The following is a 24,731-nucleotide window of genomic DNA, read 5'->3' as shown; positions in this document are numbered from 1 at the left end:
AAATTAGGCTTATTGATCACAATACAATGTTCAACGAAACGGCTTATCTTTACTCTGGTGTTTCAGTACCAAGGCTACACAGTTATGCAAACACTTTCTTGCATAATATATGCTTATATTATGAAATTGAGCAACTAGACAAACAGAATTAAATGCTCCGTTCATTACTGATTCAAATGATTTATTATTTAAAAAAAATATATTTTTTAAAAGTGCAGGATTGTAGCCTCAAAATAACCTGCACATGGTTTTACAGGGGTTATTCCAATATGTGCTTTATAACACAATGTTTTGATCACATCTTCACAAAGGTTAATTACTGCTGAAAAGAAATAAGGTTAGCATACATTTTTTAATTTTCTTATAGCCTATAAAGAACACCCAACCAAACAACCTAGCTACAAAGAGACAAGGATAAAAATGTCATTACATGTATTATATAGGCATACAGATTTGAAATTAATGTGGTAAATGCAGTGGACAGGATGGAGTCTAGAATTCATCATCTGTTGAAGCATCTGTGGTGACATCCTCATATGGCTCTTCAGTGTCTTCATCAGTTTCACCATAACCTGCCACCATTCAAGAACGTATATTGTCGTGTCAAGTTGATGCAGGAAAGAAGAGACAGGAACCAGTGCGTTACCCTGTGGCCTTTTATTAATGCAGAGCTCTGGAGATGTCACTTCACAATGCAGTGCGAGTGAGATCTAAAGCATAACTTTGCAACAGACAGACTTATAGTTTTTCTCACCTTGCACCACTTCTGCTTTTGTGTTTTTCCATCTCAGCCATCACCTCTGTTTGACCGTCTCGTACACGTCTTCTTGCATAATCACACATATGCATGTCTAGGGCATTTCCTTTTATGTCTGGACATACAGTAAATATTTTTATTAATTCAAGCATTAGTCCTATTCCATTCTGCACATTATTCTCTATTAGTGTAAGCTTAGCATTCATTTAATTTATGAAACCCCACAATATGTAAAGCAGGCTTGAACCCAGGTCAGCTAAGTGATGACACCAATAGCCTACTGGGTGAGCAACCACACTCTAACAAGGATGGGCCCCTGTGCAAGACAGTTAGATCTTGGATCAGATAAAACAAAAGGGAAAAAACTAAACACCATGCCGAGCATGGAAAAAGGAAGAACAAAGGACGTAACGGGAAGAAATGGCAACCCCAATGCACTGAGGAAAACCAAACTAAAATTTCCCAAACAAGACCAGAAAACAGGGAACAACTTGAATGGCTAAGGGAAGCCTTGGGAGAGAGACAGACTCGAGAGGGAAAACTGGAGAGGGGAGGTGTAAAAACACAAACACCCTCACAGATAAGAAGTGAGGTGTAGCAGGAAGGCTCACAGACCTCAATACCTGAAGTTACCAGCTAGGAGCTTGGCTCAAATATTTAGTAAACAACCAGCACTGAATGACTGGGTCATGGGGCTTTTATTAGGTCTAACCCAGCTGTTGGGTGTTAAACCTGATTAGTGGTGTGGTTGACTTGAGGCCTCCCTCTGGTGGCCGGAGGGGCCTTGGCCTGGTGCCAACCCTTACAGTATCCTATATGAAGTGACCTGCATTAAGAAATATTGTTGATGTCACTTACTATTATTACTGTTAGTAGTAGTAGTATTTAGTGGGGAATCATTTTATGGTGTTGATTGGAGAATACTATTAAAAAAATTAATCTTACCATCAGTAGTAGTTGATGAAATTAATAACTTATAACCATTTGGAGACGTCATTGTAGTAGTAGGTTTAGTTGAAGCTGTTGGACTTGATGTGTCAGAGTCCACTGGAGTAAGATTTACAGGTTTATATGGAGCCTCTGCAAGAATAGAAAAGTGTAGTCAGTTATAAGTATGAACTCTGTTTCTGTACTGTTCACTCTCACTGGAGATCACTTCCCATGTTTTTCTGTTTGTGTTGTATTTATACCAGGTGAAGCTCTCAGCTCTGGTGTGTATATCAGTGCAGGAACAGGGCAGCAGTACTGGATCTCCTGCGTATACAGTGATCTCTGTGATCCTGTGATGTTCCAGTGTACAGCCTTCAGCTACACCAGTTGAAGTCCTTCACTATCAATGTCGTCAGCACATGTGTGTTTCAAATTAAAAATTCAACATTGATTTTCTTTTTGACATGGCTTAACTATCTCAAGCACACAGTGAATTGCTTTAAGCACATTATTATATGCAGAAAGCCTAATTATCTTTTACATACTTGTAAGTTATACTATACTGTTACTTCCTTTAACTAGTAGAGGGATTGTTGAGAGTAAGATTTACTCCATCACAGTATAACGATTGCGTACTTCGCTCTATTATACTCTAGCCTGATTGCTGCAGCTGATATGCATGAGATTTAACTGCACCACAATAATACATTGATTTCAAGATTTACGACTGATGGCAGTCTAAAAAGCAAATCGTAAGTGTTCAAACTCTACCTTATATATTCAGATAACATGGAGTGCCTCTTATACGTTATCAGAAATATATGAGATGTCGTCTCTAACTGGACTCCTATTAGATGTTTCCAATGTTTCTTATAAAGTAGCTACTGAGTAGATATTTGATGATCTACAGAAGTAGAGAGAAAGTCACACTCACCATCAGCAGCAAGGAGCAGATAAACACACACTTCTGCATTCTTAGTGAGTTCCACACACTACACACGGCTACAGCAGGACTGCTGATACACACCGTACACACTCTTCAATACAGTCTACTGAATGTTCTGACAACTACAGTTACAGTGGAGATGAAGTGTATTCAAATGAAGCTTTGACAAACTTCTATCCCCAGCACACACAACAAATATAGGGAGGCAGTAGGGTTTTATAAGTTTTTAAAAGTCATTTGGTGTGTCCTCTTTCTTCCTTAACAGTCTCACATCATAAGTGAGAATGTCATCATTCTTACTTAAGTTGGCTTGGTCTGTTGTCACAGAGATGTGGCGGCCCAGTGGGACGGACCCACAATGACTACCTAAGTGCTGTTAGTTCAGTCCAGCACACCTGCCCCTTTGTACATGCATCATTTATGAACGTATTTAAACCCATCTGTCACTGGAGTGTTTGTGGGTCTTTGTTCGTGCTCAGGTTGGTGTTAATGGTCGTTTAGTAAATGCATGTCTTCGTCAAGAGACGTCTGTGCTTCCTGCGCCTTGCCTTGCGGCACTTGGGCTGTCACAACAAACAAAATATTTGTATTTTCTTATACCTGCGTGCGGGGGGTGGCATAACGTGACTAAGTGAATAAATCATATAAAAGCAGACATTGTGTTCACTTTGTTTTCAGTAGGCTACACCAAAAGTGAGGAGGAGGCCTTCAGTATTCTGAGGAGTTCCCTTCAGTATTCTGGGAAGAGTCTCATATATAGTCAGGGCCACTGGACCTGGACTTCACCGTCTCTCACACCAACCTTATTCCCACTTCCTAAAAAAAGGGAGAAGCCTGCAGCCAAGGGATCAGTTAAGATGAGGCAAAAAGCAAACGTAAAAATAATGTATATGTAACATGCTGCAACCGTCCCTGATCTGGGCTGAGACCGTCCCCAGGGTTGGGGTCAGTTGCAACATCTGACTTCTTCTATTCAAATAAATAAGTGGATGTCGTGTAATCATTTAGCATTTTTTCTTCACAAACTCAAATATTTACTGTATAAACTGAAAAATCTTTAGGATTTAGCATTGTTGTGCATCACTAAACTAATATTTAGTTGTATAACTACTGTTTCTGAGAACTGCTTCACATCTGTGTTGCATGGAGTCGACCAACTTCTGGCAGATGTAAACAGGTATTCCAGCCCAGGATGCTTTGACAACTTTCCACAGTTCCTCTCCATTTCTTGGTTTTGCCTCAGAAACAGAATTTTTGATGTCCCCCCTCAAGTTTTCTATCGGATTAAAGTCCGGGGATTGGGCTGGCCACTCCGTAACTTTAATTTTGTTGGTCTGAAACCAAGATGCTGCTCGCTGACTGGTGTGTTTGGGGTCGTTGTCTTGTTGAAACATCCATTTCAAGGGCATTTCCTCTTCAGCATAAGGCAACATGACCTCTTCAAGTATTTTGATATATGCAAACTGATCCATGATGCCTGGTATGCGATAAATAGGCCCGACACCATAATAAGAGAAACATCCCCATATCATGATGCCTGCACCACCATGCTTCACTGTCTTCAGAGTGTACTGTGGATGGAATTCAGTGTTTGGGGGTCATCTGACAAACTGTCTGCGGCTCTTGGATCCAAAAAGAACAATCTTACTTTCATCAGTCCACAAAACGTTTCTTCATTTCTCTTTAGGCCAGTCCATGTGTTCTTTGGCAAATTGTAACCTCTTCAGCACGTCTTTTTTTTAACAGTGGGACTTTGCGGGGGCTTCTTGCTGATAGATTAGCTTCACACAGGCGTCTTCTAATTGTCACAGTACTCACAGGTAACTTCAGACTGTCTTTGATCACCCTGGAGCTGATCATTGGCTGAGTCTTTGCCATACTGGCTATTCTTCAATCCATTCAAATGGTATTCTTCCGTTTTCTTCCACATCTCTCTGGTTTTGTTTTCTATTTTAATTGGGGCATTGGGGATCATTTTAGCTGAGCAGCCTATCATTTTCTTTATATCATTTTCACTTCTTTATATGTTTTCCCCTCTCCAATCAAAGTTTTAATCAAAGTACGCTGTTCTTCTGAACAATGTCTGGAACGACCCATTTTTCTCAGATTTTCAGAGAGAAATGCATGTACATGTGTTGGCTTCATCTTTAAATAAAGGCCACCTGATTGACATCTGTTTTTTCACAGAAGGAATGACAGAAGGAATGACCTCACTAATTGAACTCCACTCCATTATTATTTTGAACACACCTGTTTCAATTAATTATTCAATTACACAACCTCAGGAGCATGCATATCATGAATGTTGGGTCTGATGGTTTTCTATGACTCTGCTACACCTACTGGTAAATTATTTACCATGCAGTAATATAATTTCTACCAAAAACAGTGATTGATATGATTAGTCATGTTGGACTGCTATTATTTCAAACACAACTATATATATATATATATATATATATATATATATATATATATATATATATATATATATATATATTCCAAGTGTTGCTTGTTGACATTTATTTTTAATTTGTCTTATTTTCTGTTAAGTTGCAGTGTACTCATTTATAGTTTTATTAAAACGCCTCAGGAACTGCAGTGTCTCATTTATAGCTTTACAATGTAATATAACTGAATTTTAATTGAACCAAAATAAAAATTAATTGAACAGTTGTTCAACTATACAGTGCAGGCTATACAACTCTAGGTAGGAGGCTAGGCAGGACGCATGAACGAGCCGACAAAAGTTACGTTTATTAACACCAGACAACAGACAATGTAGCACATAGGCTAATACATGGTCAATCACCGACAACATACACTACTAAACAGTAAAGTTATATACACGCACAGTAACGACACAAAACAAGGAGCAGGCGTGAAACACGGGGAGGGCATGGTCATATGCATGAACACACACACATCTGGGAGGAGGGGCCGTACCGTGAACATTTACACATCATTTTTTATTTCATTAAAGCCAAAAGCACTACCACTAAATAAATTACATGCAAAAAAGCTAACAATTCACAGTATTAAAATTACCTTTCAGCCGATTAACCCCTAATGAGGCATTTACAGTGATGAAACAAATAAAATACTTGATATTTAATGGCTACCATACATGTTTTTGTATGTTTGTTTTTTGTCCATTTGCTTGATTGCATTTGTGTGTGTGTGTGTGTGTGTGTGTGTGCTTAATTTGAATTTAATTTGATGCTGGCATATTCTGTATAATCTGCATTATCCATTGGAGTGGACGCTGGTTTGGTTTTCTGACTGTATACTAGAGTGGAGTAAGTGACATCATCCTGTAGGAATAACACATTAACAATTATTACATAACACACATGTTTACAAAACACACATTCAGTATGATGCACACCTGTTCTTTTGCTGTTTTGCATTTCACTTCTGGATTTACAATTGCATTTAGGACACTTGAATCTTCCTGTAGAAACACAGAAATGGGAAATTAGACAAACTTGTGTAAACACTAAAACACACTTTCACAAAAATACTGTATATAGGAGTCTATACATGCACACAAATGCACAATTGAAATGCACCAATAACCTTTATGCACCTGTGACCATCATGCAAAGGGCAACAACAATATCCTATATGTGGTGTGAAATCACTGGTACATGTCCAGAAGATGTCTCCGTTTTCATATGAATGCAGTGATAAGAGCTGTGCTCCATAAGGGCACAGGTGAAGTGAAACACAGGTAGAATTTAGTGGTAAATAATCCTTGTCCAAAGAAGGACAATATAACCCGCCTTAATACCTACAGGTCAGACGCTTTAACATCAGTAGTCATGAAATGCTTCGAGAAGCTGGTTCTGTCTTACGTCAAGTCTATCACTCCCACTTCCTTGGACTGATATAGTTTTACAGAGCAATCTGCACTATGCACAGTCACAATCAACACTATGTCTGTACTCATCTGGACCTTCTAGGATCCTATGACAGAGTCATGTTTGTAGACTTCAGCTCTGCTTTCAACACAACTGAGAGTGGAACCCTGTGTCTGTCAGGGTATTTTCAACTACCTGTCAGATAGAAAGTAGCTTGTGTGCCTGGAACCTTATCTGTCAGAGCCCCTATCCATCAGCACTGGGGTTCCTCAAGGCTGGACACTCTCAGTCCTCCTCTTCTGATGCTACACCAACAAGTGCATCTCCAGCTATCATCAAGCAAATGACCCTAACAGGACCCGTTAGCAACACTGACGGGACTGCTAGTGGAGTCAAGTGGCTCGTCTGGCTTTGTGGTGCACTGAAAACGACTTGGAGGTCAACATGCAAAAAGCAGTAGAGATGGATGATACATTTCTGAAATAAGACAACTGTCCATCTCCCTTTGTAACTCAGTACAGTAAGTGATGTGGAGTCTGAGCTTCCTACACACCACCATCTCCACTGATTTCAAACTAGAGATCACAACAGCCATCATCAAAAATGTTCATCAGTGTATCAAGAGCTGCTTTGTATCAGAAACTCAACATGGACCCCACACAACTAGGGAACCCCACACACTATCTGTATAAAACTGCTCAGGTATTTGGTACTGCTTCAACAAAACCTGAACTTCACAACCTGTGTTTCCCAAAGATGGTTTTCCTTATTAAAAAAAACAAACAAACAAACAAAAAGAAACATTAAAAAAGTGCTGTATGTGATATATGTGATCCTTTATTTTAACTATATTGTATTGTATCATCTGAACCCCCCTCAGTATTCAGATACAAAGTAGCACTCACCTGAACAGGTGAACAAAGCACAGCAGAACAATCCTGTAAACACACACACACACACACACACCATGGAAGATTTGACCTTGAAGGATGTGTGCCAGTAATGATGTGGAGGTTGTTTTTCTTATGTTACAGTGGATGGTATGTGAGCATTCACCTGTGTCTCCTGCTCTCTCTTCTCTTCTGTTTGCCCCTTTCTTAGCCTCATTTGTCCATGTCTGTGGACTACATTAGAAAACCAGACAGTGTGACCCACAACTTGTATGCATGCATATGTGTGTGTGTGTGTGCGTGTGTGTGTGTGTGTGTGTGTGTATGTGTATGTGTACCTTTGTATCTCCTGCACAAGACCCCCACGAGACCCAGCAGCAGGAGGAGGACAGCTCCCACAGCAGTAGTCATGAGGATATATAATCGATCACCAGCAGGGTTTTGGACATCTGAAGGCAAACGTTATACAAATGTTATGTGTATTTGTGTGCGTGTTAGTGTTTGTGTTTTTACACAGCAAGCATTTTAATTGCTTTTTAAGATATTAGGAGACCATGTTGATATGCAGTAAATACATGTTACCGTCAGTCAGAGTCTTTGCACTGTCAGTAGTGGAAGCATCAGCTGGAGCCTTTGCACTTGTTTTGACATCAAATCTTGATGTAAATTCTGTTGTTGAGATTCCTGGAGAGGGAGATGTGTTTGTTAGCATAAGATGGTGTACTGCTTTAGTACTACTTGTGTTTGCAAGTTTGGCTACAGTACTGACCCATTATAAATGTGTATAGGAACATTCAGGGTGGTTTACATTCGTGACACTAGTAGACATGTGATTGTGCCTGACTGGGGGGCAGGTGAACAAGCTCATCAGTGCATGTTTAAAAGTTGTTTAAATCTAATTATAATGAAGCCTTGACTTTCCAAGTAATGATGTTATATTAGAGTTAGCACTAATGAAATGGAATTATCCCTCTTGAGCATCGTGATACGGCCACAAAACAAATCAAACTATGTCAAAATAAAATTCCCAATGAAGTATTAAAAGTATTTAAAATATATATTTTAAATTTGTTTTATATGTTGATCAAAAAGCTGTCAATTTAGGTATATAGCCTGTAATTAGACTTCTGTGGTTGGGAAATACAGTTTATTACTTTATTGACAGTGTCATAGTCAGGACACATGAAGAAAAATGCCATTTTCAGGTAAAATGTGTCTTTGGACAATTGGGAAAACATCTAGTACTAGGTAAGGAACCAAAAACAGATCACTTCTATCATTTTGGGTATAGCCTTTGTCAAACTAGTGTGACTGAGAAACAGTTTTATGCTGGTACTTTCTTAGGAGACATGATTTTGGACTCATGAAAGTGTATAAAAAAATAAAATTTTTAGGTAAAACATGTATTTGGACAACTGGGAGCACATCTTGTACAAGGTGATAAGTCAAAAACAGTGGATTTCTGTCATTTTGTGAAGTATTGTGAAGTAAAACATTTTACATCAAAATTGTATGTCCTGACTATGACAATATCAAAGTGCCAGTGCAAAGCAGTATTTCCCCAACCACAGTAGTTTGAGGTTTCAGTTCACACGGTTCCTACTTACTGTTTGTGGATGGTCATAGTTAGGACACATGACAATTTAATCAAAATGTCAATATGAGGTAAAATAGATAAAATAGTTCTTTGGACAACTGAACACATCTAGTACTAAGCAATGAATCAAAAACATGACATTTCTGTCACTTTGGGTGCATACGATGTAGTGTGGCTGGGAAATAATTTTACACTGGCAGTTTATTGATACTGTCATAGTCCACCTATGCACTTTAGAAATAACATGAAAGTCAAAATGAGGGTCAGTGACATTATGGATTGTTTCCAGAAGATTAAGTCATGATTTAAATCCCAGTCAAGTATTTTTAAAGTACAAGAGGAGTATTTGACCATCACTGAACTAAACGCTACTGGTAATGTGCACAGATGATAGCACAACAACAAATATGACAGCAGAAAGTCTACAAGTAACTCAGACAACCAAGACTTTGCTAGTGTGGATACATAAGAAAACCTTAAAGCTGGATTTATCATTTGCAGTTGGATTTGGATCAAAAACAGTGTTTTACCTTTAATGGTGAGTCTGATGTCTTTATAGTACTGGTTAAGATAACACCTGTAGTATCCCTCATCCTCTTCAGTCAGGTGTGATATGAGTAGAGAGAGATTTCCTGGAGAGTGAGCAGTACCCAGCTGATCTCTGTTTCTGTACTGTTCACTCTCACTGGTGATCATGTCCCATGAGTTTCTGTTTGTGTTGTGTTTCTCCCAGGTAAAACGCTCAGGTTTGGCGTGTGGTTCAGTACAGGAGCAGGGCAGCAGTACTGAGTCTCCTGTGTATGCAGTGATGTAGTCTGTCTTCTGATTCTCTGCCAAACTGCAGCCTGCAGAAACACACGGGATAAAGGCCTTCACTATTAAACATGGCCGCACATGTACATGTAAAATGGTTATTATTACACATGACATACTCCGTTATTATTATTATATATGACATACTTAATTATTATTATATATCACATACTCCATTATTATTATTATATATGACATACTTAATTATTATTATATATCACATACTCCATTATTATTATATATGACATACTTAATTTCTCCAGGTCCAGTCACCTGATGGTACTGATGGTACCAGCCAACTGATGATGGTACTGGAAATCACTAAGAGATTTCCCAATAGATGTTGGTATGATGGATGCATGACCATCAAATTATAAGATGTAAATGTTTGATTATATTGATTATATATTGTCTCTCTCCCTCCCTCCTTCTCTCTCTCCCCCTCTGCCCACCCTCGCTCCCTCCCTCCCTCCTTCTCTCCTTCTCTCTCCATCCCTCATTCTCTCTCTATTTCTTCCTTTCTCTCTCTCTCCCTCCCTCCCTCTCTGCCTTCCTCCCCTCCCTCCTTTTCTCTCTCCTTCTTCCCCTCTCTCTCCCTCCCTCCTTCTTTCTCTCACTCCCTTTCTTTCTCTCCCCCATCTCTCTCTCCCTCTTTCTCTTTCTCCCCCTCTCTCTAGAGCAAATGAGAACAGTAGTAACTAAATAAGGAAACTAAACAAGTTGTGTGTAATATGGGTATATAACTGACTAGAACCTAAACAGGACAGAAGACAAGAGTCATTAACTACAGGCATGAAATACACATACAAACAGACGATGTAACTAGAAACAGACAGAAGTAGAACTGCAGATCCTGCAGATGCTGCAATTTATTAAGAGAGGGGAAATCCAAAGGTGTAGTCAAAATTCTCTACACTGGTAGATTGAGGCTGAGTGAAGAGCCAGCTATATTTTTCTATATATTTAGAGTGCTGACACGAGTTTCCTGTAAAATATCCAATCTCTGCACTATATGTTTAGTAGATCAAACCCTATGTTAGGCTGGCTGAACCGCTGACAAAGCAGGATGTATTAAGACAGGAATTTTAGAAAGGTGGTTATGCATATTCTCATAACACATGCTAGACAATGCAGTAGAGTATTCTCATTCTCTTCAGAATATAAATTGTAATTACAGGCATAATTTGGAATCAGATACATTTTGTAGTTTTATGTGCATTAACCCTTTGCCGGCACCTCTGCCTTTGGTTGTAGGTAAGTGGGACAGGGGTAAATAATTACAGTAACAAGCTCCAAATATGTCACTTGTAATGTCATGCTGACATCAACATTGACTAAATCAACTTTTATGACTGTTTGTTTACGCCCATTTGCAACTTGCCATAGCAAAGCCTTGCTTCTTATTTTAGAAGTTTTAAATCAAAAATCTAAAATAAGAACACATTAGTGATTTTGATCCAGCTGGTCCACCAACATTAATGAGCTGCACACTGTGCAGTTTTCAGAACGATAATGTAATGCGGAGGCAGACAGGACTTGATGCACATGTGTAAACGAAAGTTCTTTATTTGCAAAACAGCTGGACACAACGGCAAAATTAACAAAATGGTGCAAACTAAACACTGACTAAATGGAACACCAAAAAGGGAGAAAAACGATACAGGAACTGTGCAGAAACAATAAAATTGTGATGGAACATTTGATACTAAGGCATCGAAGCTCGTATCACACAGTGTACCAAAGCTTGTATCAGTTACTATTACCACTAAAGTTAATATTACCATTAATATTACCACTAAAGTTACTAACAACACGTGACTAATGATGGTCGAAGCTTCAGACGTCACTGAAGCACAGGATGAGGGTGAGACTGTATCATAAGTTTGGCACTGTCCTATAACGTGGAAGCTTATGTCTTTACTAAAAAATTGGAAATGTGCTAATTATAGAAGTCAATAGTGAGAGTAAACGTTTCATAACGCCAACCTGTTGTTTTTACATAAAAGGGAAACAATGATTTTACACAAATTATTGCAGAATTTAATTACTAAACATCATTACTGATCATCAATTTTTTAATGGCATATGAAGGCGGTGCAGTGTTGTATTGTTTATAGTGCTGCGCAGTTTTGAATCTATAGCTGCTATCATTTCTGAACACCACCAGGTGTCGCTGTTTTGTCACCAGCTTTCAACGCTCCAAAGCTTCGAATCCTTTAGCAGTACAATAAGGAAGAACCTCAAACGCTTCACAGGACTTCGTCTGCACATCATTACCAAGAAGGAAGTTAAACAGTAAACACTAGAATAACGAGCAGGCTAATAACGTTACCAAACAACAATAATCTCACGGGAGGACGAGAGAGCGCACATTCAAAGACCCACAGCCAAGACGATAAAACAAGGGATATTTATACAAAGATTAACGAATGCAAACTAGACAAAGATGAAAACAGTGACAGGAAAACCAAACGAGGGGTCGGAACAGAAAAACCAAAACAAAGAAGCATGTGTGTTAAAAACCTGAGAAATTCTTACTTGAACTGCACAAGATATTTGTTACAATTAAAGGAGTATTTGACCATCACTGAACTAAACGTTACTGGTAATGTGCACAGATGACAGCACAACAACAAATATGACAGCAGAAAGTCTACAAGTAACTCAGACAACCAAGACTTTGCTAGTGTGGATACATAAGAAAACCTTAAAGCTGGATTTATCATTTGCAGTTGGATTTGGATCAAATACAGTGTTTTACCTTTAACGGTGAGACTGATGTCTTTATAGTACTGGTTAAGATAACACCTGTAGTATCCCTTATCCTCTTCAGTCAGGTGTGATATGAGTAGAGAGAGATTTCCTGGAGAGTGAGCAGTACCCATCTGAACTCTGTTTCTGTACTGTTCACTCTCACTGGTGATCACGTCCCATGAGTTTCTGTTTGTGTTGTGTTTCCTCCAGGTGAAACTCTTAGGTTTGGCATGTGGGTCAGTACAGGAGCAGGGCAGCAGTACTGAGTCTCCTGTGTATGCAGTGACGTCGTCTGTCTTCTGATTCTCTGCCAAACTGCAGCCTGCAGAAACACACGAGATAAAGGCCTTCACTATTAAACATGGCCGCACATGTACATGTAAAATGGTTATTATTACATATGACATACTCCGTTATTATTATTATATATGACATACTTAATTATTATTATATATCACATACTCCATTATTATTATATATAGCATACTTAATTGCTCCAGGTCCAGTCACCTGATGATACTGATGGTACCAGCCAACTGATGATGGTACTGGAAATCACTAAGAGATTTCCCGATAGATGTTGGTATGATGGATGCATGACCATCAAGTTATAAGATGTAAATGTCTGATTATATATTGTCTCTCTCCCTCCCTCCTTCTCTCTCTCCCCCTCTGCCCACCCTCGCTCCCTCCCTCCCTCCTTCTCTCCTTCTCTCTCCATCCCTCATTCTCTCTCTATTTCTTCCTTTCTCTCTCTCTCTCTCCCTCCCTCTCTGCCTTCCTCCCCTCCCTCCTTTTCTCTCTCCTTCTCCCCCTCTCTCTCCCTCCCTCCTTCTTTCTCTCACTCCCTTTCTTTCTCTCCCCCTCTCTCTCTCCCTCTTTCTTTCTCCCTCCCTCCCTCTTTCTCTCCTCCCCTCTCTCTCCCTCTTTCTCTTTCTCCCCCTCTCTCTAGAGCAAATGAGAACAGTAGTAACTAAATAAGGAAACTAAACAAGTCGTGTGTAATATGGGTATATAACTGACTAGAACCTAAACAGGACAGAAGACAAGAGTCATTAACTACAGGCATGAAATACAAATACAAACAGAAGATGTAACTAGAAACAGACAGAAGTAGAACTGCAGATCCTGCCGCTGGATAGATTTTTCGTTTTATGTAGTACAGTAGTTATTGATACAGACCAGTCGCTATATGCAGTACGGCCCACTGAGTGCAGTTGAAGTGATTTTTTGTTTTGTAACCACGCCCCCATGATGGCACACACCTGCCCCTGGTTTAATGTTGTGTGTGTCTGTGTGTATTTAAACCCCTGTTGGTGTGTGCATTAGTGTTGGTCATTGTTTGTGTTGCTAGTCCTACGTGTATTCATGCTAAACGTATATGTTCATGTTGCCGTCATTAGTGTTCCTGCAGTGTTACGTGTATTCGTGTTATCCGTATAGGTTGTGCGAGTGCCGTCATCGTAAGCGTTAAGTATCAATAAATGTGTGTCAAAGTCGAAGGAGTCTGTGCGTCCTGCTCAGCAATCAAGTGGCACATACAACAAATGCTACAGATTCTTGAAGTGCTGATGTTTGTTCAGTTTTCCACCTGATCTCACTGAGTTTGCCTGTGTGTCTAGTGAGGGGTCTGGTGTTGTCTGTACAGGCAAAGGTCTGAGTAACAGAAATGATCCAGTTAGATTCCCATTCTAATTAGATTTCCAATCCCATCATGTATGAAGACTTAAGCGTCGGTCACATCTAACTGCCACCTTGCTCATGTTTTCACATGGGTGGAGCAAAATGAGGGGATTATGGGCGGTCTTGGTATCGTGTAATTTTGGGGAACGTAGTCCTTCAGAAAACAGCTAACACTACTTGTGACATTGTTCTAATAATTAGTATAATAATAGCAGCTGCTTTTCTTTCAGAAAGAAGCAAGTAAAGCTCTTGCCCCTTCAAGTGAATGAGGTTTTTCACCAGGCAGATTTTTCTTGTGTTCGGTGTGAAAGATTATTTATACTGCAGATTTAGTGTCTGATGCTGCCTTTAAATTGAACCTAAATAAGATGCCTTAGCAGGCAGCATATGTCAGAGGGAGAACAGTGATCACACATTTATTCAACAGTCTTGGATCTGGAAGCATATTGGTCAGTATTTCCATAGACATTCCAGAAAATTCTCATTTAAAGCCTCAACCCAACCAGCTACAAAATTAAGATAAAAAAAGAGCAAAATTACAAGACTTTGTACATAAATGCTTCATGAACTACAAATTCCATAATGCCCTCATACAGGTAGCTGAGATGTGTGTACACAGAGAGACTGAGCTACAACATCATTTGTCATGGCATACTATGTCATTTCAACCAAGAAAATCATAACATATTCATATGTGTAGGCCAAACTCTCTACTATAAAGTCTTGTTCTTGTTTGCCCCAACTGTTGTGGTCATCTGTGGTCTCTTACAGAGATATTGTTCTTCATCAATTGTTATTCAGGACAGTAAATCACTCTACCAGCTGTGGGTTCCTCTCGGATGTGCTATGACAGGGATGCTGCTCGTATGTGGTCACTCTTTGATTGGTCAGTGTTGGACAAACTCTGCTGTTGATCAATCAAGATAAGAATAAAGAAATTCTGAACCATACGGAGTTAATGCTGGAGCAGAGCTGAGAGTGGAGCTGGAGCAGAGCTGGTGGACTGAAGACGTACATTTGGAGAACTCTCTCCCTTGGGCTTGTGCTCTCTCTCTCTCTCTCTGTCATACTCTCTCTCAGTCACATTCTCTTTCTGTCTCTCCTTCTCTCTCTCTTTTTTCTGCCTGGAAGCCCCAGCAGACATGCTCTACTGTTCCTGGTCACCCACTTCACCTTCTTTAATGTTCATGTTGTCTTTCTCTCAATCCATCTAGCAGTTAGGTAACATTTAGAAAGTATTTTCTGTGCCACATTTCTGTAACTTATTTACAGAGTTTCATTATAATATCTATTTTATTCTAATTGGTTTCATTATAATATCTATTTTATTCTAATTGGTTTCATTATAATATCTATTCTATTCTATTGTGTATCTACTTCTCTTCTGTTATGCTTATGAACTCTTTGCTACATTGAACTCATGAAGCTCGGCTCTCCGTGTAGTATTTGTAATGAGACTGATGGAGTCCAGACACTCGCAGATGATGTTAATCACTTGATAATTTATTAAGAGAGAGGAAGTCCAAAACTGTAGTCAAAATTCTCTGCACTGGTGGATTGAGGCTGAGTGAAGAGCCAGCTATATTTTTCTATATATTTAGACTGCTGACACCAGTTTCCTGTAAAGTATCCAATCTCTGCACTGTAAGTTTAGTAGATCAAACCCTATGTTAGGTTGACAGAACCACTGACAAAGCAGGATGTATTAAGACTGAGGAATTATAGAAAGGTGGTTATGCATATTCTCATAACACATGCTAGACAATGCAGTAGAGCATTCTCTTCAGAATATAAATTATAATTACAGGCATAATTTGGAATCAGATACATTTTGTAGTTTTATGTGCATTAAACCTTTGCCTGCACCTCTGCCTTTGGTTGTAGGTAAGTGGGACAGGGGTAAATAATTACAGTAACAAGCTCCAAATATGTCACTTGTAATGTCAAACTGACATCAACATTGACTAAATCAACTTTTATGACTCTTTGTTTACGCCCATTTGCAACTTGCCATAGCAAAGCCTTGCTTCTTATTTTAGATGTTTCAAATCAAAAAGCTAAAATAAGAACACATTAGTGATTTTGATCCAGCTGGTCCACCTACATTAATGATCTGCACACTGTGCAGTTTTCAGAACGATAATGTAATGCGGAGGCAGACAGGACTTGATGCACATGTGTAAACGAAAGTTCTTTATTTGCAAAACAGCTGGACACAACGGCAAAATTAACAAAATGGTGCAAACTAAACACTGATTAAATGGAACACCAAAAAGGGAGAAAAACGATACAGGAACTGTGCAGAAACAATAAAATTATGATGTAACATTTAATACTAAGGCATCAAAGCTCGTATCACACTGTTTACCGAAGCCTGTATCAGTTACTATTACCACTAAAGTTAATATTACCATTAATATTACCACTAAAGTTACTAACACGTGACTAATGATGGTCAAAGCTTCAGACGTCACTGAAGCACAGGATGAGGGTGAGACTGTTTCATAAGTTTGGCACTGTCCTATAACTTGGAAGCTTTATCTTTTTACTAAAAAAAATTGGAAATGTGCTAATTATAGAAGGTAAAAGTGAGAGTAAACGTTTCATAACGCCAACCTGTTGTTTTTACATAAAAGGGAAACAATGATTTTACACAATTTATTTCAGAATTTAATTACTAAACATCATTACTGATCATCCATTTTTTTATGACATATGAAGGCGGTGCAGTGTTGTATTGTTTATAATGCTGCGCAGTTTTGAATCTATGGCTGCTATAATTTCTGAAAAGCACCAGGTGTCGCTGTTTTGTCACCAGCTTTCAATGCTCCAACGCTTCGAATCCTTCAGCAGTAGAATAAGGAAGAACCTCAAACGCTTCACAGGACTTCGTCTGCACATCATTACCAAGAAGGAAGTTAAACAGTAAACACTAGAATAACGAGCAGGCTAATAACGTTACCAAACAACAATAAACTCACGGGAGGACGAGAGAGCGCACATTCAAAGACCCACAGCCAAGACGCTAAAACAAGGGATATTTATACAAAGACTAACGAATGCAAACTAGACAAAGATGAAAATAGTGACAGGAAAACCAAACGAGGGGTCGAAACAGAAAAACCAAAACAAAGAAGCATGTGTGTTAAAAACCTGAGAAATTCTTACTTGAACTGCACAAGATATTTGTTACAATTAAAGGAGTATTTGACCATCACTGAACTAAACGTTACTGGTAATGTGCACAGATGACAGCACAACAACAAATATGACAGCAGAAAGTCTACAAGTAACTCAGACAACCAAGACTTTGCTAGTGTGGATACATAAGAAAACCTTAAAGCTGGATTTATCATTTGCAGTGGGATTTGGATCAAATACCGTGTTTTTACATGATGTTATTACATTAGTACTGACTGTGGCCTTAGGTGTGGTGTTAAAGATAAAATGTGAGGAGAAAAACTTCCATTTACTTTATTGAAGGCCTTCTCTGCATAGCAGTTTCTAATATGTGGAGTGAGGTGTGACGTATTTGTCATGGTTGGCCGGGCAGCCAGAGGGAGGGACACGCCCACTCCTGCTAGGGATCACACTAAACACCTGCCTCATTCCCAGTCTCCTGCCTACTAATCACCTTCACCTGTTCCTTGTTCATTCTCTCCATTTAAACTCACAGGTCCCGAGAGAAAGCGCTGCACATTAGTGGCCAGTCGGACTGCTCACTCCCAACGTGTACATCGCTACAAGGACTATTGGAACAGAGTAGTGTTTGTCGTTACTGGTGGTATCGTCACATATTGAGTGGAAAATAAAGAGCACTTTGGTGCAACCTTGCCTCTCACTTCCTCTGAACTGCCACCGTCACAGTATTAGGTTAAGTAGTCTACCATGTTAATGGCTGAGTGTCCCCTTTGATGAAAGCAGTTTGATCAGTGATAGAATAATATGTTCTAATCTAATGACTAATGCTTTGCTAATTTTTTTTTGTTTTCATATTTATTTCACTTTCCAACAGATGATAGAGTTTTACTTAGAGATAGGATTTCTACTTAGAGATGTAGATGTAAAAAAGAGCAAAATGATTCCTGTAAGAGTCACAATATTCTGTACACTGTTTCTTAATTTCATCAGTCTTACTAATGTCCCTACAATTCCTACCTTATGCTGGTCTGAAGTAAGTAATTAGCAGCGGTTCCTCTCTACCGGACCGAACCACAGCGCAGATTTCAGTGCCACTTAACGGGACAAATCGGCGAAGAAGCAAATTTACTTTATTCTCCCTTAATCCGGGTGGACAAGACATGTTTGGAGTCCATATTTTGCTCCTTTGTTGTAGAACAAAAGCTGCTAACAAACACTGGAAGCCAACAGCAACGACAGCTAATAGGATTTGTAAATAAGTCAGATATCGAGCTACATGTCCTCAAACCTCATCCAGGTCGCTTCCCGGTGACGTGTTTCTTCACTTGTCTAGTTCACAGTGAGTTATACGACACACCGACTAGTCTGGGAGACATTTATTAACACTTGGATGCGGTTTGACGGGCTGGAGAGAGGTTTGTGGGTTTGTATTTACCAAGGCTATATTTAAGTTGCTGTTGACCTCCAGTGTTTGTTAGCAACATTAGCATTTAACAGCTTTTGTTCTAAACTAAAGAGGCAAAATTTGGACTTCAAACATGTCTTGGTCGATAGACAGAATCTGGGGTAAGTGGTGAGCTGCTGCTCTCTGCTTATCCGAGATATAAATACCTTTTTGTAAATTAATGTATGAGGATGACAACACCTGTAGAGAGAAGGTAACACCATCAGCAGTGTGGAGCACAAGGAGCAGATAAACACACACCTGCATTCTTACTGAGTTACACACAGCTACAGCAGGACTGCTGATACACACCGTACACACTCTTCAATACAGTCTACTGAATGACTTCACAAGAATACTTATAGTGGAGAGGAAGTGTATTCAAATGAAACTGACAAACTAACCACAACACACACACACACCAAATATAGAAATGCGGTAGGTTTTGTAAGATGTCATGTGGTACGTCCTCTTTCTTCTTTATCAGTCAGTGATCTATCAGATATTCTCACATTGTCAGTGAGGACGGTCTCATTCTTAGTTAAGTGGCTCCGTCCTTTGTCATAGAGACACGTTGTAGAAGCTCAGGGGGTGAGACCCAACATAACCTCCCTCACTGCTGTTTGGTCAGTTCATTTCAATACGACACCCAAAGTACTTCAAAGGCTTATTAATGAAAACAGTGTAACGCTTCTTACCTGGAGTGAAGAACAGGTGCTACGGGGTAACCGCGATGCGTGGAGTTAACATGGAGTGACACACACACTGGTGTGGACAATCTGAAAGACTTGATTCTCTCCTGGACCACTTCAAGCCAGGTCACACGGCTACCATCACTGTATTTATATGTAAAGGAAACAGTAAAAAGCACCGTACAGCGTTACCAAAGAAAAAGGAGTGTTGAGAAGGCAAGCAGAAGGGTGACAGTTCTGCCCTCAGACTCCCGTGCTCGCGCTCTCTCTCTCTCTCTCTCTCTCTCTCTCTCTCTCTCTCTCTCTCTAGCGACATTAGGCACAACTGTCTCTGTTACAACAGCATGTGGAATTACAGCAGCCACAGAACTGGCTACCTGAGCCTTTCAAAAAGTTTGAACAGATGTTTAAAGGACTATTTAATTTCAGAACATTATTTTTATACACAATGCAGTGCATGAAACATAAGTCAGGGTAAATTTTAATTGCACATGTTCATCTTGAGTAGTGTTGTTCAGTTTCAAATTTGATGTGGAATTTGTTTGCAGGAGTAACGTGTTTGTTGGCCAAAAAACTGGTCCTCACTCTGTAAGAATGTCACTCCACCACTAGAGATGTGAACTCTACTCACACCACAAATGTATTGTTGCTTTCAGCTTCTGCATATCAAAAGCCTTTTCTTGGTCCGTACAATAATGCACAGGTTAAACATATGAATTATGTAAGTCAATAAAAAATACATCAATCTTATAGAAGGAAAATTGGACTTTTTAAAAATAGGCCCTGGGCCTACATGGCACTGTGTTTACCATCCCCTCTGCCCTGGTGGCACAATGTTTGCCATGCCCTGGGCCCTGGGTGGTGCTGTGTTTACTGTACACAAACTCAGGCATCTGAATGGTAATAAAGTTTTTCAGTGAGACCTGAATGGGTCTTCATTTGTTTTGACAGACCAATCATAGCAATCTCTAACACACCAGTCAGGGGCAGTTATAACATTAGGCATGTTGGTGATATTTGTCATTGTTTCATACACATATTACTTAAGTTATGGAAACTATGTAATTCTAAAACAGATGTGGCAATGTGACAAATATACATTAACCTCTAAACTCTCTGACTGACCTGTGACTCATTTATAAATCAGTTTGGAGTTCTTTCAAATCAAAGTTTATTTATATAACGCTTTTTACAACAGATGTTGTCACAAAACAGCTTTACAAATGTCCAAGTCCAAGCTCCCAGTGAGCAAGCCAAGGGCAACAGTCACTAGAAAAATCTCCCAAGAGGAAGAAACTTTGAGAGGAACCAAGACTCAAAAGGTGGCCATCCTCCTCTGGCTGACAATGGTCACCACAATAATAACAATTTAAAAAGAAAAATAAATGTAATAGGTGAAAAAATAAGCAATTAATGTCCAGTCCAACTTTCTAGAGGTCCTATTCTTGTCCCGAGATGTGCATTCCCGGTGTGTTGTCTTGTATGTTGATTCACTATGATGATCTAATCACAGCAATTGGTGCAATATCCAGGCCCCTCTGAGTCTGTCAGGGTTCAAAATCAGATTTATCACCTCTGGTTTGGTGTCAGATAAAGTAATAAGAATCACAGTAACACTGCTTCTAAGCCAGTAACTAGAGGGGCCATAATTGTAAAAATATGTATGCAGTTCTGGTTTGATCATTTGAGCAGTAACTAAGTCAGAAATTACAATGTATGGTAGCTAGGTCTGACATTGAGGATTTTTTTAATGTTTGTGCATTAGAGAGTAAGAATTTTAGTTCTTTTTTTCAAATTTATTTGATCTTATATGACTTAATGTCTGTACTGGATCTGAAAAGCCCCTTGTTCTGTAACAGATATCTTAACTTTATTATATATCTCTAGGATTAGGTAAAATCATGCATATTAAAAGTAATATGTTTTAAACCATTTTATTCTTAGATTTAGTGCTTAGACTTTTACCAAGGGCCAATCCCCTCTCATTTTTCCTCCTACTCCTTGTTTTCAAGTGTCATCTTGCCCCTTGGGATTGAGTTACAAAAGATTTTTTCAATGATTCACAAGGGATTCTGAGAAATTTCTCCTAACACTCAATTTGGAGTGAGACTCTAAAACCCTCAGTAGGGCCATTTAGCCCTAAGACCTCACCCTAGCCCTCTATCAGACACCCAACCCCTACTCATGAACACCGCATATGGAGGGCCAGGGCTAAGTGGTAGGGTCAAGGGGTGAAATGTGATTGGGCCCAAGTGAAGGTATATGAAGCACAGGAACATGATAAATAATGATGTTTCTGTGGACCACAATGACTGAATTTAGAACCTCTGTGCTAGCTGAGCTGTTTTTAGAAGCACACGTGTGGTCTGAGCGAGCTGTTAGTCGTGGTTTTGGTCCTTGTGGTTTTAACCAGCAGTTTTTAGTATTAAGTGTAACGGCTCATATCAAAGGCAGAGTCTAATTATAACTGATCACCCAGGCTCTGTTTAACTGGCTTGTCAAATATCTTTCAAATACACAATAAATAGAATAATACAAATGTTTACACTTTAATACAAGAAAAAAGGATTTGTGGTGGAGGGGACATAAACATCCATAGTTTGAAACACCATTCATTACCAAAAAACAACCCCACTATTGCTGATTTTATGTATTTATGCTGTATGATGTTTGCTGTATTTATGTATTTTACACTATACTACACTATAAGTAGCGTATGCAGATTTTGTCCATCAGTAGACTGGCTGTGTTACATGGCTGCTTTAACGGCAAGTTGTCAACAAGGAGGCTTTTTCAGCCTTCTGGTGGTTTCTCAAGCCTCCTATTTCTTCCCCCACAGACACACCCACACTGAAACCACAACATGCATGTCTAGTTCACAGAGGCACCAGGGGCCCTGTGGGCTATGTGAAACTACACAATGAAAAAACAGACCTCAGGTGTTCTCAGGACTCACAAGACACCATATTACTTTAGTGAAGTCCTTGTGGACTTCAGTGAAGTACAGCTGAGAGTTCTGGACTGAGCTCTGGAGTCAGTGTGTGTCCACAGTGGTAGTGGAGTTCTGGGTGTAGAGTTGTCAGTGTGTGCTGGGAAGTTAGTGGTGTTTCCATAGTGACAATGCTACTGAGTTTATGTCTTCTCTTCACTAAAGGTGAGTGTGAAATTCTCTTTTAATGCTGAATTGCATGAAATTGTACAATTATTTGTTAATATAAAAATGTTATTTAAGTGAGCTGACTTTTTTCAGGTAACTGGAAAAATGTTTGCTTAACAAATAATTATTAAATATTTCTGCATATTGTATGATTCCATCTTATGAAGTCTGTGTACTTTTTAATATAGTTAAAATATAATTGTCCTATATTTCCTGTTATATGTTTCTATAGGCTACACTGTAGTAAAGTGTAGAAGACAATTACATGTTCTCGCTTTAGTACGTCTTTGTCTCCATGTGCTTTTGTATGTTTTAGTTTGCAGCTCCTCCCCTGCTCTGCCCCTTGACATGTGTCTCATGTGAGTTTTGTCTCTTACCCCTCCCAGTAATTGTTCCCAGATATTCCCTGTTTGTCTCCTGCTGTATAAATACCCTAATGCTAATGTCTGCAGTCATGGTAGTGTATGACCCTACTTTCATGTAAATACTTGTGTCATGAAATAACTCAGCTCAGTGAATACATCAAATATAACATACAGGCTCCACTTTTACAGCAGTGTTCTTAATCTATTAGTGGAGTGAGAAAAATATGGTTTGTGGACTAAATTGTGGTAGAAAAGTATTTGATATGTGTATGGCATCTTAATGTGAATATGTACAGTTTTTAAAGTCAATAAACATTTTGCTCTCAAAACACCTTATAAACGCCCCAGAAGAAGGAGGAGACTGTTCTGGTCTGAGAGCTCAGGATGTCTGATGTCTGCTGTGGTTTCATTTCTCACAGTTCCAACCAGTGGGCAGTGGATACCAGATCAGAGTCTAAAGCCCATTTTAGACCAGAAGTGACAACCGTGCTGCTTCTGCACCTCTGCAGCTGAACTGTGGTCACACACTCACAAGCTCAGTTTCCTTCTAGTCTATTTCTTGCCTTATGCCATGACAGGCTTATCAGTGGTTTCTAGCTAGAAATAGTACTACATTTATTCTGTAAAGTGTAGTGTAATAATCAAAACAGCACAACTCTGACTGCTGGGTCTATTCTAACATGAAATTGGGATAAAGGATGATGTTTTAAACACAGACTAAAACTAGGACTAGGCTCCAGTGTGTTTTCAATGGCAGGTCCAGTTTGAATTTAATTTAGTACAAAACAGGTTTAGTATGTGTAGGACTGGTATGGTTACTGATAATTTGGGGAATATTGTGTACTGTGAGGAGAGATGTCAGTACTTCACTGAGAAAAGGGACTGCTCATGTATTACCCAAACCATGTCTATGTTCAAAGGGTGATTAATGGAGTTTATCAAAGTTCAAAAAGGTTCTTAGTGTGAGTAATGCAGGTTTTTGTTGTTTGTTTTTGACTCATTCAGTAAATTCAGAACTTCATATTACTCACAAAAAATCTTAAAGACCTTTTCTACATAAGCAATGGTCCACAACAAATTATTGTGATGTGGAAACTGAAAAACCAAACAAAAAGCAGGTCCTCTCCCTATCTAGAAATGTGTGTGTGGGTGTGTGTATGTTTGCATGCTTATAGACTCTGGAGACATAGAGCAGACAGCATTCAGTAGTCACTGTGTATAATATTTATCAATAAAACATAAATGATGCAATGATTAAAAGATTAAGTACACAGGACATCATAAGACAGTGCAAACATGAAATATCTCATGCCATGAAAAAGTAATGCAAAAATGTGTGTGTGTGCAAGCTTTGAGGTGATTAACTCTATAAACTGCATTTTAAAACTATAAACTTAGAAAGAAGAGTTTGAGAATAAGAGTGAGGGGATAGTATGTCTGTTTGTTTCTCTTCTCTACATCAGACTCCACCCCCTTTGCTTTATAATGAGCATGTGTGTCTCCTATATGGTTTCACAGATGCAGCATCATGGTCAGTGTGGGGTTGTGGGATACATCACAAAGGAAGAAACAACCAGAGTCCTCACAGGTCAAAGGACATGATGGCACTGTGTGTGGTTTTGTATGTTTCTGTAAAGCTGGTGATGTGAACTTGAAAAGAAACATAAGAGCTCTGGCCAAGTTCATTTGTTCCCAGTTC

At 39.2% G+C, this 24,731-nt stretch overlaps 2 long non-coding RNA genes across 3 annotated transcripts in view; both read right to left on the bottom strand.

The window, feature by feature from the left end:
• LOC145660092 (uncharacterized) overlaps positions 1-7,599 on the bottom strand; it is a 302,422-nt gene extending 294,823 nt beyond the window's left edge. Inside the window, exons 1-3 of one of the 2 annotated variants that reach the window (XR_014126258.1) lie at positions 7,553-7,599; positions 7,402-7,434; positions 5,555-6,087 (exon numbers count right to left, since the gene is read on the bottom strand). This is a non-coding gene — a long non-coding RNA (uncharacterized LOC145660092). The other variant, XR_014126257.1, reaches the window with a different exon arrangement.
• A 1,959-nt stretch (positions 7,600-9,558) lies between these two features.
• Positions 9,559-19,734, bottom strand: LOC145660023 (uncharacterized). Its single transcript, XR_014126241.1, has 3 exons — positions 19,517-19,734; positions 12,558-12,872; positions 9,559-9,828 (listed from the first exon to the last, which is right to left on the bottom strand). It is a non-coding gene; the product is annotated as an uncharacterized LOC145660023 (long non-coding RNA).
• Positions 19,735-24,731: the final 4,997 nt, after the last annotated feature.

This window comes from Electrophorus electricus, chromosome 2 (genome assembly GCF_041902795.1).
Source record: "Electrophorus electricus isolate QZ-2024a chromosome 2, ASM4190279v1, whole genome shotgun sequence".
Lineage (NCBI taxonomy): Eukaryota > Metazoa > Chordata > Actinopteri > Gymnotiformes > Gymnotidae > Electrophorus > Electrophorus electricus.
This window is presented reverse-complemented; position numbering and strand designations above follow the sequence as displayed.